The following is an 11,514-nucleotide window of genomic DNA, read 5'->3' on the forward strand; positions in this document are numbered from 1 at the left end:
AATGTATTGAAAGAATTTGTAAATCTTTTCATTACGTAATATATTTTAGAGGACAGTTTTCACTATTTATCCTGGTAGTATCTTTTTGTTGGTTGTATTGGCAAGTAGGGAGTTTTTTGGGTCTGTAGAACAGTTGGTACTTCTAGCCTTACTAGGACATCCTTTTTGAGATGCCTAAAATTACTAGCCATTACAATTTTAACTTTTACAAAAGCATAAATGTTTTAGCTATAACACTTCCAGCTTTTTTTCTTTTGCAATGGCCTTTTTGACAAGTTTAGTAGATTGCAAGATTCTTTGTTTGCTCTCTCTTCTTCTATTACTTTCTTCCTCTTCCCCTCTCTCCTACTCTGTATCTTTTTCTCTTCTCTATGTGTTCTCCAGGTCTCATAATGAGTCAGTTCCAAGTAATTCCTGGGCCATCAAATTGCCAAACTCTGGTGATGTGCAGGTTTTGGTCCTGTGTGGAATTCTCCTGTAAGACATCCTCCAGGAGAGGTGGCTAGTCTTCGGATGCTGAGGAGTAACAATATTCTAACTATTTAAATAAAGTAATTAAATGATTTTATTAATTTAAACTTTAGTATTTTTTAATTTTCTTGATTGTGAAAATCCTGAGAGTGATTTTCATAAATTTTGGCAACAGAGTAATAAGTGTAAACAGCTAAGAAAATTGAAAAAGGTGTTAAGCAAAAAATCACATTGTTTTGGTTTATGATGGTGTTATAAGAGAGAGGTAAACAGGTGTATCATTTTCATGCAGAGATTTCAGTTGGCAGGACAATGTTATATAAATCATTTGCCAACAATTACTAGCCATTGCAAGGATCTTTTATGAAATTTTGATGAGTATAACACTGATACCTCTCTCTTGAAGGAGTCTGTTTTTACATGTTAACACTTTATTAGATTATTGTTTAAGTAAGAGCTGTAGCAGTGACTAAATGAGACCCGTAATGCAAATGTACAACACCCAGAAGCATATCAGTGATGATGTTGTAGGCATTTGTGACAGAAATTTCATTCAGAGCAGTTTTTAAGCCAATAATTTTCCTCCTATGGCTATAATACTGTCCCTGCCTGATTTGAGATGTCTGAGATAAAATTACACACTTTGTTTCCATGTATTATTAGATCACAATCTCTTTTCTTGTCTCCATATTCATAGACCATAGACAATCATAACCATATACTATAGGTTAAGCACTAACACATGAATAAAGGTACCTGAATAAAGAATAAAGACTGAGAAGGCAAAATATAATTCTGTTTAATGAAATGGAGCTGGATTTTCAAAAATGCTTAAATTACTTTTCCAAGACCGAGGTGTTTTTCACGTTATCCCTGCAAACTTATCTCAGTGGCAATACTACTATACAGTTGTCTTGGATAAAGGCTCATAGCAGCAAATGTTATGTTACATATTTACTTTTTGTTTTCCTGTTGGTGCAGGGAAATTTTAACAAGATGTAACACAAGTTGAGGACCACATTCAGAAACAAAATTCTCAAGATGTCTATACTGTATACACATCATATACAAGGCAAATGGTTTAATGAAAGAATATATATAGGAACATAAGAAAATTGACATACCAGAAGAGATCATTCAGTGCTTGTTAGTTTATTTAATCGCAAATCTGTTTGAATATCTCATCCTGATATGTCTTAAAAGGTTGTCAATATTTCTGCTTCAATTACATGACTTGTAGCTTGTTTCAGATTTCTGCATTTCTTCCTAGCTTCAGTCTTGATGTCTTCACATATGTATTTGCCCTTTAGTCAAAAGAATTCAGCTGGATATACTTCATCAGTGTCTTTGTGAATTTTGAAGACCTGGATTAGGTTCCACATAACCTCCTCTGCTCAAAACTAAACGGGTTAAATCCTAAGAGCCTGACAGTTTAGGACATGACCTTAAATCGTGCACTTGGTTGCGGTAAATAACAAGAATAAATGGTACAACCACTGAAATACTATGCAATGCTTTCAGATCTAGGCAGACAACAAAATAACATTGTTATATTTTGAAGAATATTTTAACCCAGTGTGATGAGCAACCAAAGGCTGATATACCAAAAGATTACTGAGGCTCTTACAGTGTTTGGCACAGGTAGAACATTCGATTCCTCACATCTAAAGCATAAAATACCATCTGGCAGTTGCTTATAGATCAACATGAGATAGATGATCAGAGCCATACATTTATATTTGTAAAGTATGTTGTTATAAATTCTGATTTAATAAACTGCATTTTAGCCAGAAAACCTTGATATTTCTATGTTTTATTTAAATTTAATATTTTCTTGTGTTTTCTTATTCTTCCAGTCTGTTTGGTTTTAGTAGATTCCTTCTGTCTTTGTCTCCCTGTTTTGAAAATTATACTTTTAATTTTGGGTGAGGTTTCTCATTTCTCCCACCGAATCAATGTGCTGTTGCAAAAAATGTTTTGTAAGTTCCACAGCTGATTGAAGTTCATTTTAGGCAAATGCAGTTTTTGGCCATCTTCATAGATAGCTTCCTCAAGTCTAAGGGGATGTTTTTTTAGGATAATAAAAAACAAAATTAGAATCTGGTATATTAGTGCTACAATACACTACTTTTTAATTATCTTCAAGATATCTATATAATTATCTTCACCTTTTTTTGTTAAGTACATAACTCCACATGTGTTCATTCATAGTTTTGATGCCTTCAGTGAGAATCTACCAATGTAAATGGTCATGAAAATGAAGAAAACACATTGAATGAGGAGGTGTGTCCAAACTTTTGGCCCGTACTGTACACCTATCCACTGCAATATTAATATAAGTGTAAAGGATATTGTATAAATAATTTAAACTAGTGCAATTTCTTGTCCTCTTTTTTCACAATGTTTAAACATTTATTCAGAAATATATTGAAAAAGATTTACTATTTTTTATGTAACTATCATACCTATAATTATTGGATACATACAGGTATGACAATTTGAAAAATTAGACAATATACAGGTATGGTATTAAAATAGAAACTACATAGTGAAGTGCTTCACTTATACAATTGGCCTTAGTTTTTTATTGTGGTTATGTTTGTGTTGATAATGTGGCAATTCCTAATTTTTCTGAAACTATAATAAGTTGCAAGGTCACACCTTTCATAATAAGTTGCAGGAGAAAGTAGGGTGAAATGACACCTTTTATTGGCTAACTAAATAGATTACAAATGCAAGCTTTTGAGGCAGCTAAGTCTCCTTCATCAGGCAAGGTGTTAGCTGCCTTGAAAGCTTGAATTTGTAATCTATTTAGTTAGCCAATAAAGGGTGTCATTTCACCCTACTTTCTCCTGTATCAATCTATGGCTAACACGGTACAACACTCTACTGCTATAAGTTGCAATGACACACTTGTGTAGATGTTGGGATTCTTTTCAGAGTAATGGTTTTACTTCTGGTTCAACATGCATTTACATTTTGACAGTAAATTTCTATATTAAGTTCTTATTGTTTACCTCTCATAACATGCTGATACCACTTTAACCTTATTTCTTAAAGATTTTCCTAATATTAACAGTACCTTTGATTCTTTCATTCCTTATCTTACCAAGCTTTGTTACTCCACACATCCATCTCAACATCCTCATTTCTGTAGCATCCAGTTTCCTTGCATCTTTTTAACCACCTGGGTTTCTAATCCCTATAATGGTACTGGTCTGACCATTGTTTTATATAAGGGGGAGATCCAAAAAATCCTGGAGTTGTTAAAAAAAGGAAAACCTATCCATCTTGTTCTTGTCCTTTAAATCTTAGATTGTCTATCTTTTTCCTACTAATCTTAAGACTTCTATCCTCCATAGCTCTTCTCCACTGCTTCAGATTCCTTTCCATAATATTTGTAGTGGTGCACCATGAGGCCTGATCTACTGTTCCACCAGCAATAACATTCATATCTAGATTAAAAAGATATGGGCTTAATGTTGATCCTTCATCTAACCCAAACTTAATTGCAAATCTATCTGTTATTCCTACACTATTTCTCACTTTTGTGTAGTTATACAGTACTCATACATATCCTAAACTATCTTTACATACTGCTTTAGTACTCCTTTTCTCTCTCCATCTCCACATTTATTTCCAAAGAACTCTTATCATATGCAATTTCTAAATATATAAATACCATGTGCAGTCCTTTCTGCTTCTCTTTCTATTTTTCCATGATCTGTCTCAAAATGAAAATTGCATCTGTTGCACCATTTCCTGGCATAACACATGACTGTTCTTCCCCTATCAATGTGTATCCTCTCAGCCTTGTATCATTATCCTTTGCCATATTTTAATTGTATGTGACATCAGCTTTATACCCCTATAATTTCCACAGTCCTGAATGTCTCCTGTCATATATAAAGACTCAAATTTCAGTATTTTTCCACTGAATCCAGTGGCCTATTCATTCTTCATATTCTTTAATGCCTGTTTGACCACTTTTGTATTTATGCATGTTGTTACACCCTCATTTGGTACTCCATCTTCGAATATTACCCTAGGATTTTCCCCCATTTAACAGTTTTTCAAAGTATGTTTTCTACCATCCCTTAATTTTATCTTTATTACTTAGCCCAATTCTCCATTTGCTTTTTATCTGTTTGTTGTAGGTAAGATCTTTTGTTGCTTTGTCTTAAGCCTTCTCTATTCCGAATATATTTTTTTTCTTCTGAAATGTCCTGTTCACTATACAGTGTACCCCATCTACAGTGGTGTGAAAAACTATTTGCCCCCTTCCTGATTTCTTATTCTTTTGCATGTTTGTCACACAAAATGTTTCTGATCATCAAACACATTTAACCATTAGTCAAATATAACACAAGTAAACATAAAATGCAGTTTTTAAATGATGGTTTTTATTATTTTGGGAGAAAAAAAAATCCAAACCTACATGGCCCTGTGTGAAAAAGTAATTGCCTCCTGAACCTAATAACTGGTTGGGCCACCCTTAGCAGCAATAACTGCAATCAAGCGCATGATAACTTGCAATGAGTCTTTTACAGCGCTCTGGAGGAATTTTGGCCCACTCATCTTTGCAGAATTGTTGTAAATCAGCTTTATTTGAGGGTTTTCTAGCATGAACCGCCTTTTTAAGGTCATGCCATAGCATCTCAATTGGATTCAGGTCAGGACTTTGACTAGGCCACTCCAAAGTCTTCATTTTGTTTTTCTTCAGCCATTCAGAGGTGGATTTGCTGGTGTGTTTTGGGTCATTGTCCTGTTGCAGCACCCAAGATCGCTTCAGCTTGAGTTAACGAACAGATGGCCGGACATTCTCCTTCAGGATTTTTTGGTAGACAGTAGAATTCATGGTTCCATCTATCACAGCAAGCCTTCCAGGTCCTGTAGCAGCAAATCAACCCCAGAACATCACACTACCACAACCATATTTTACTGTTGGTATGATGTTCTTTTTCTAAAATGCTGTGTTCCTTTTACGCCAGATGTAACGGGACATTTGCCTTCCAAAAAGTTCAACTTTTGTCTCATCAGTCCACAAGGTATTTTCCCAAAAGTCTTGGCAATTATTGAGATGTTTCTTAACAAAATTGAGACGAGCCCTAATTTTCTTTTTGCTTAAAAGTGGTTTGCGTCTTGGAAATCTGCCGTGCAGGCCATTTTTGCCCAGTCTCTTTCTTATGGTGGAGTCGTGAACACTGACCTTAATTGAGGCAAGTGAGGCCTGCAGTTCTTTAGATGTTGTCCTGGGGTCTTTTGTGACCTCTCGGATGAGTCGTCTCTGCACTCTTGTGGTAATTTTGGTCGGCCGGCCACTCCTGGGAAGGTTCACCACTGTTCCATGTTTTTGCCATTTGTGGATAATGGCTCTCACTGTGGTTCGCTGGAGTCCCAAAGCTTTAGAAATGGCTTTATAACCTTTACCAGACTGATAGAGCTCAATTACTTCTGTTCTCATTTGTTACTGAATTTCTTTGGATCTTGGCATGATGTCTAGCTTTTGAGGTGCTTTTGGTCTACTTCTCTGTGTCAGGCAGCCCCTATTTAAGTGATTTCTTGATTGAAACAGGTGTGGCAGTAATCAGGCCTGGGGGTGGCTACGGAAATTGAACTCAGGTGTGATACACCACAGTTAAGTTATTTTTTAACAAGGGGCAATTACTTTTTCACACAGGGCCATGTAGGTTTGGATTTTTTCTCCCTAAATAATAAAAACCATCATTTAAAAAATGCATTTTGTGTTTACTTGTGTTATATTTGACTAATGGTTAAATGTGTTTGATGATCAGAAACATTTTGTGTGACAAACATGCAAAAGAATAAGAAATCAGGAAGGGGGCAAATAGTTTTTCACACCACACTGTAGTTTCTATGCTTTTGCTCTCACCATTGCTGTCTTTGTATCCTTATTTATTCTCTTGTATTCCTCCTTGTCATTTTCCATTATTATTCTCTCCTACTTACTTTTTGACTTACTGTACAGTGCTTCTTGTACCTCTTTGTTCAGCTATCATGTTTCCCTGTTCATTTTCCTAACACTTCTCCCACTTTATGCAAAACTCTACTGTTACTGTTACCATTCATTTATGGACACCTTTGACATTTTCTTCTTCATAACCTTTTCCATAAATTACTTTGTAAGTTCTCTTTCTCTGATTCAACACCATTCTAATCCCCGGTGTTACCTGCTTTGGTCTTCCTTTTCTACTACATTTAACTCTGCAATCCTTTACCACTAACTAATGCTGTTCTACTATACTGTCTTCATTTTTAACTACAATTTCTGACATCCCTTAAATGTGGTCTCTTTCTCAAGAAAAAGTCAATTTGGTTCTCTTTCCCTCCACCATCTCACATACTTTCCTCCCATTCTCAAAAACGGTATTACTATTGTCATATCAAAAGCCATTTTTTAATCTACTGTCCCTACCCCCTCCTTATTTCTCTCCCCTAACTCCCAAACACCACATTCTATCAACTGCCTTTCTATTCCTTCCCATTTAAGTTGGTGATGATGATCACATTCTCCATGTCTATACTTCTCTACTGTTCCATCTGCCTCCAAAAACTCTCCTTCCTATTCATATCCCATCTGGGGGCATATGCACATATGTTTACTAGTGTTTATCCCACACTCTTAAGACTTATTATTCTGTCACTAGTCTTCCTTACACCTATCAAATTTTCCTTCACTTTCCTGGATACCACTAAATTTAATTAATCTGTTCTTTGTTCATTTGCTCCACTATGCAATATCTTATACTCTGCTCCTAGTTCTGTTGCCTTGTTGTCCTTCCACATTGTCTCTTTCACACACAACACTCCTATCTTCCTTGTCTCCATCATATCAGTCAACTCTCTTTCTCTGCCTGTCATGCTGCCTACATTAATATTCCCTAATCTAAAATTTAGGGCTTGCTTCTTCAGCTACACCCATCTCTGGTGCAGTAGCCCTTGTCCATTTTCCTCAGTGGGTATGCCATCTCTTATAAGTCAACTCGTTTTGAATTTTGGCAAGCTTTATATTGGCCAGATGCCCTACCTGATGCCAGCCTCTGTTTTCAGCAGTGGGCCTAGCCTTTGACTAAAAAGTCCAGCTGCAAGGCAGCAGCTTAGTGGTATGCCTAAGACACCCTCCACCACCCACACAGGTTTTTGACTAGGCGAAAATACCCATTTCCTCGCAGATCTGTATCAAGAGTTTTCCTTGTCCTAGATACAGGTGCTTGCCAAGACTAAATAACCTGGTCTACCTGCGATCTATTACAGTTGGGCCTGGGGCCACAAGAATCCCAGTTTACCATGGTGTGCCATGTGGAGGCACTACAATATGTTTGGTATTAGTAAAACGTATTTTCCAGCAAGAAGGGCTTATATACTTGGCTTTCTTTTCACTCTATGGAGCTACTCATTTATAAATAAATAATTATTTTCCTTATTTACCTCAAAAATAAAATGCAATATTACTTTTTCAGACTGCATAGACTGGCAGTAGAAGCAAGAATTATAAGGATAATTTATTACATGCAGAAACTTGAATAAATTGTTATAGCATATTCACATGTTCAGGCATTCTTACTCAGATCTAAAGGGTTAAAACCTTAAGACCTGGGCTTTAAAAATGACATGAAATAGAAAATATACATTTTAGGTATGTTTTTATTCATAGTGATGATGGAGTAAATGGTTAAAAACATTACAAATATTTTGTCTTCTATTTTGTATTTTAAAATATATCCAGCTATCAAAGTTAGCTATCAGTGTGACCTAAACTGATATTATTACATTGTCTCTTTCATGGTTTCAGGCAGATGACAGAAGGGAAATGCATGCAGCAGCAACTTTCAAAAACATGTCCCTCTCCATCCAAGAGCTGCATTGAGAAAACATGTGCCTGCTGTACTGTCTGATCAATGGAAACTCCATTTAAGGCTTCCATTTACAGGTAATCCTGTTATTTATACTCTGACTAGCAAAATACCCGCGCTTCGCAGCGGCGAAGTACTGCCTTAAAATTTTTATTAAGAAGAAAATTAAACCTTTTTAAACTGAGGGAAAATATACCAATAATTATTTGTTAAGGATCTCTTTGTATACCACATTGTGAGTCCGGCCCTCCGGTTGTAATATGACCAAGCTGTTCGCTGAGCTTACTCTTGAGCATGCAACGTACAGTTGGCCATGTGAACAGTAATCTTGTTTCAAATCTCACAGCTTGGATTGCTGCTGTCATAATAGATTTGAGTTTCATGGTTTGTTTCAATTACGACAGTATTTGTAGGACTTGTGTTGAAGAGACATTCGGCATCTGTCAAGCGTTGTAAGTATACAACCGGTTTCATCGATAACTTTACATCCAGCTTTTGAGAGTTTAAACATTCATAAACATCAAAGTGTCCACTACTGAAATCATCACCTGTCAATCTAAGATTTTTAAGAGGCATTGGCAGTTGTCAAAAGGCATAAAATATTTGGCCATTTCGGTACACTTGAAAGCGACAACCGAACAATTCACCGGCAGCCATCAACTCACATGCAGATGCATACTGTAGGTGAAGGTCTTAAGCATTTCACTCTTCTAGTGCTCCTGTGTAGAATAATTATCTCCTGTACCATCATCAGTCCACACCTTGAACCTGTCCCAGTCATTCAATACATAAGACACAATGTTCCTCCGGATATCAAGAGTGAGCCTGATATGGCCGTGCAATATGTAACAAAGAGAATGGAAAAGGTAGGTGCCATCTCCGGGCATGGAAACCACTCAGTAAGTAATAGTTCTTTGATCGATGGTGATCACCTCAATAGACATGTTAATGGGGGTACGGTTGGAATGATAAAGGAAATGGGTACCTGAACAATGTAAAGTAAGTCTAAAATACCTAAACAATAACTATAATCGTAATAAATGAACAATAAAACAGCAGAGAAGCCGTGGATTAAATAAAAAGGCTGTAGTTATCAGCAGGGAGACATGAATCCCGTGGCAAAGCAAGGAAGGGAATGTAGAGACTGGAGCGACGGACAGCCTTATATAGGCAGGCAGCCAACAACGTGGGAGGCGTTGGGATGGGGGACCCAACCCGCCTCACACGGTGACCGAGCTGCAAGCTATGGACGTATATATGTACGTAAGTAGGATTCAGTTAGCGTTGGGAACCCACGTACCAAATTTCTTGAAGATGGGCCCATAAGTAACAAAGACCGTTGAAAAGTTCAATATGGTGGCCGACAGTGGCATCATACCACCGAAATAAGTACCAAATTTCAGCCTTCTACCTACACGGGAAGTTGGAGAATTAGTGACATTGGAAACTTCAATATGGTGGCCGACAGTGGCATCATACCACTGAAATAAGTACGTACATCGGTTTTGGTTAGCGCAGGGAAGCCACCTACCAAATTTCGTGAAGATGGGGCCATAAATAAGAAAGTTCAACATGGCGAATGTTGTCAACCGTTATGACCGTTACGCGTAGAATTTTGAAATGAAACCTGCTTAACGTTTGTAAGTAAGCTGTAAGGAATGAGCCTGCCAAATTTCAGCCTTCTACCTACACGGGAAGTTGGAGAATTAGTGACGTTGGAAAGTTCAATATGGCGGCCGACAGTGGCGTCATACCACCGAAATAAGTACGTACATTGGTTTCGGTTATTGCAGGGAAGCCGCTTACCAAATTTCGTGAAGATGGAGCCATGAATAAGAAAGTTCAACATGGCGGACGTTGTTGACCGTTATGACCGGTACACATAGAATTTCGAAAATGAAACCTGCTTAACTTTTGTAAGTAAGCTGTAAGGAATGAGCCTGCCAAATTTCAGCCTTCTACCTACACGGGAAGTTTGAGAATTAGTGACGTTGGAAAGTTCAATATGGCGGCTGACAGTGGCGTCATACCACCGAAATAAGTACGTACATTGGTTTTGGTTAGCACAGGGAAGCCGCCTACCAAGTTTCGTGAAGATGGGGCCATAAATAAGAAAGTTCAACATGGCGGACGTTGTCGACCGTTATCGACTGTTATGACCGTTACGTGTAGAATTTCGAAATGAAACCTGCTTAACTTTTGTAAGTAAGCTGTAAGGAATGAGCCTGCCAAATTTCAGCCTTCTACCTACACAGGAAGTTGGAGAATTAGTGAGGAGGCATGGGAGAGTAGGGTGGTTAAGCTATTTTGAATTGAGAGCATTGTGGTAAATCAGTTGTGTCCTTATTAAACAAATCCGCTAGCTTAACCTCACTTTCCACATGGTTGCTGTGATGCCATTAACTCAGACAAAGCGCAAATGTTACCAGTGTAAATAAATATACTTTGAATTTTTGGAGTAAACTTTTTGCAGTTCTTTCCAATAAATGCAATAATTCCATTGAGATTATTTAAAAGTAGGAGGTACATTGCAATTATCTGTGTATTTTGTGGAGTCATAGGCATTTGGATAAAGATTTCAGCTACATTTTTATAACATTATTGAAACTGAATTTTATTTCCAGAAAATCATCAGGAACTTCAGGAAACTTTTAGATTTCTTCTGGAATTTCATTTGCACACTGCAATGTTGAGAGGAACAGGATCCACAAACTGAAGAATGACTGAGGATCCTAACATCCAAGGCAGAAATTGTCAGACAGGAGTCCTCAGAGGCAGTAACAAGGCTGTCTGGCCAGGAGACCTTGGGGACAGAGAAGTTTATATTTCATCCAGAACTTCCTTTAGGGGCAATAATATTTTTGTGAGCTAGTTAAGTGGAACACATGAGAAACTATACTTTCAAAGTACAAAGATGTTATTGCCTTTCTGCAGTTTTTGATAATGCAGACTAATTTGTTATACTTTATTCCTTGCACATACCAAATGCCAGAGTTCAGGTTTCTTTAATGAACTTGTCCAATACAAAAAGGAATCATTATATTTTTTAACAATAAAACTCATGTAAAGAACTTGTACAATTATTTTGTGCTAATAACTTGAAGAGTAAGCACCACCTATCTTCTTATGTCCTTTCTGTCTAGGGAGATGACAAAAGAGGGAAGAGGAA

At 37.0% G+C, this 11,514-nt stretch overlaps 1 long non-coding RNA gene across 1 annotated transcript; it reads left to right on the forward strand.

Annotated features, from left to right (window-relative positions):
* The first annotated feature begins 435 nt into the window (after positions 1–435).
* LOC120526882 lies at positions 436–11,192 on the forward strand. Its single transcript, XR_005633212.1, has 3 exons — positions 436–551; positions 8,285–8,422; positions 10,970–11,192. It is a non-coding gene; the product is annotated as an uncharacterized LOC120526882 (long non-coding RNA).
* The last annotated feature ends 322 nt before the right edge of the window (positions 11,193–11,514 follow it).

This window comes from Polypterus senegalus, chromosome 3 (assembly GCF_016835505.1).
Source record: "Polypterus senegalus isolate Bchr_013 chromosome 3, ASM1683550v1, whole genome shotgun sequence".
Classification (NCBI taxonomy): Eukaryota; Metazoa; Chordata; class Cladistia; order Polypteriformes; family Polypteridae; genus Polypterus; species Polypterus senegalus.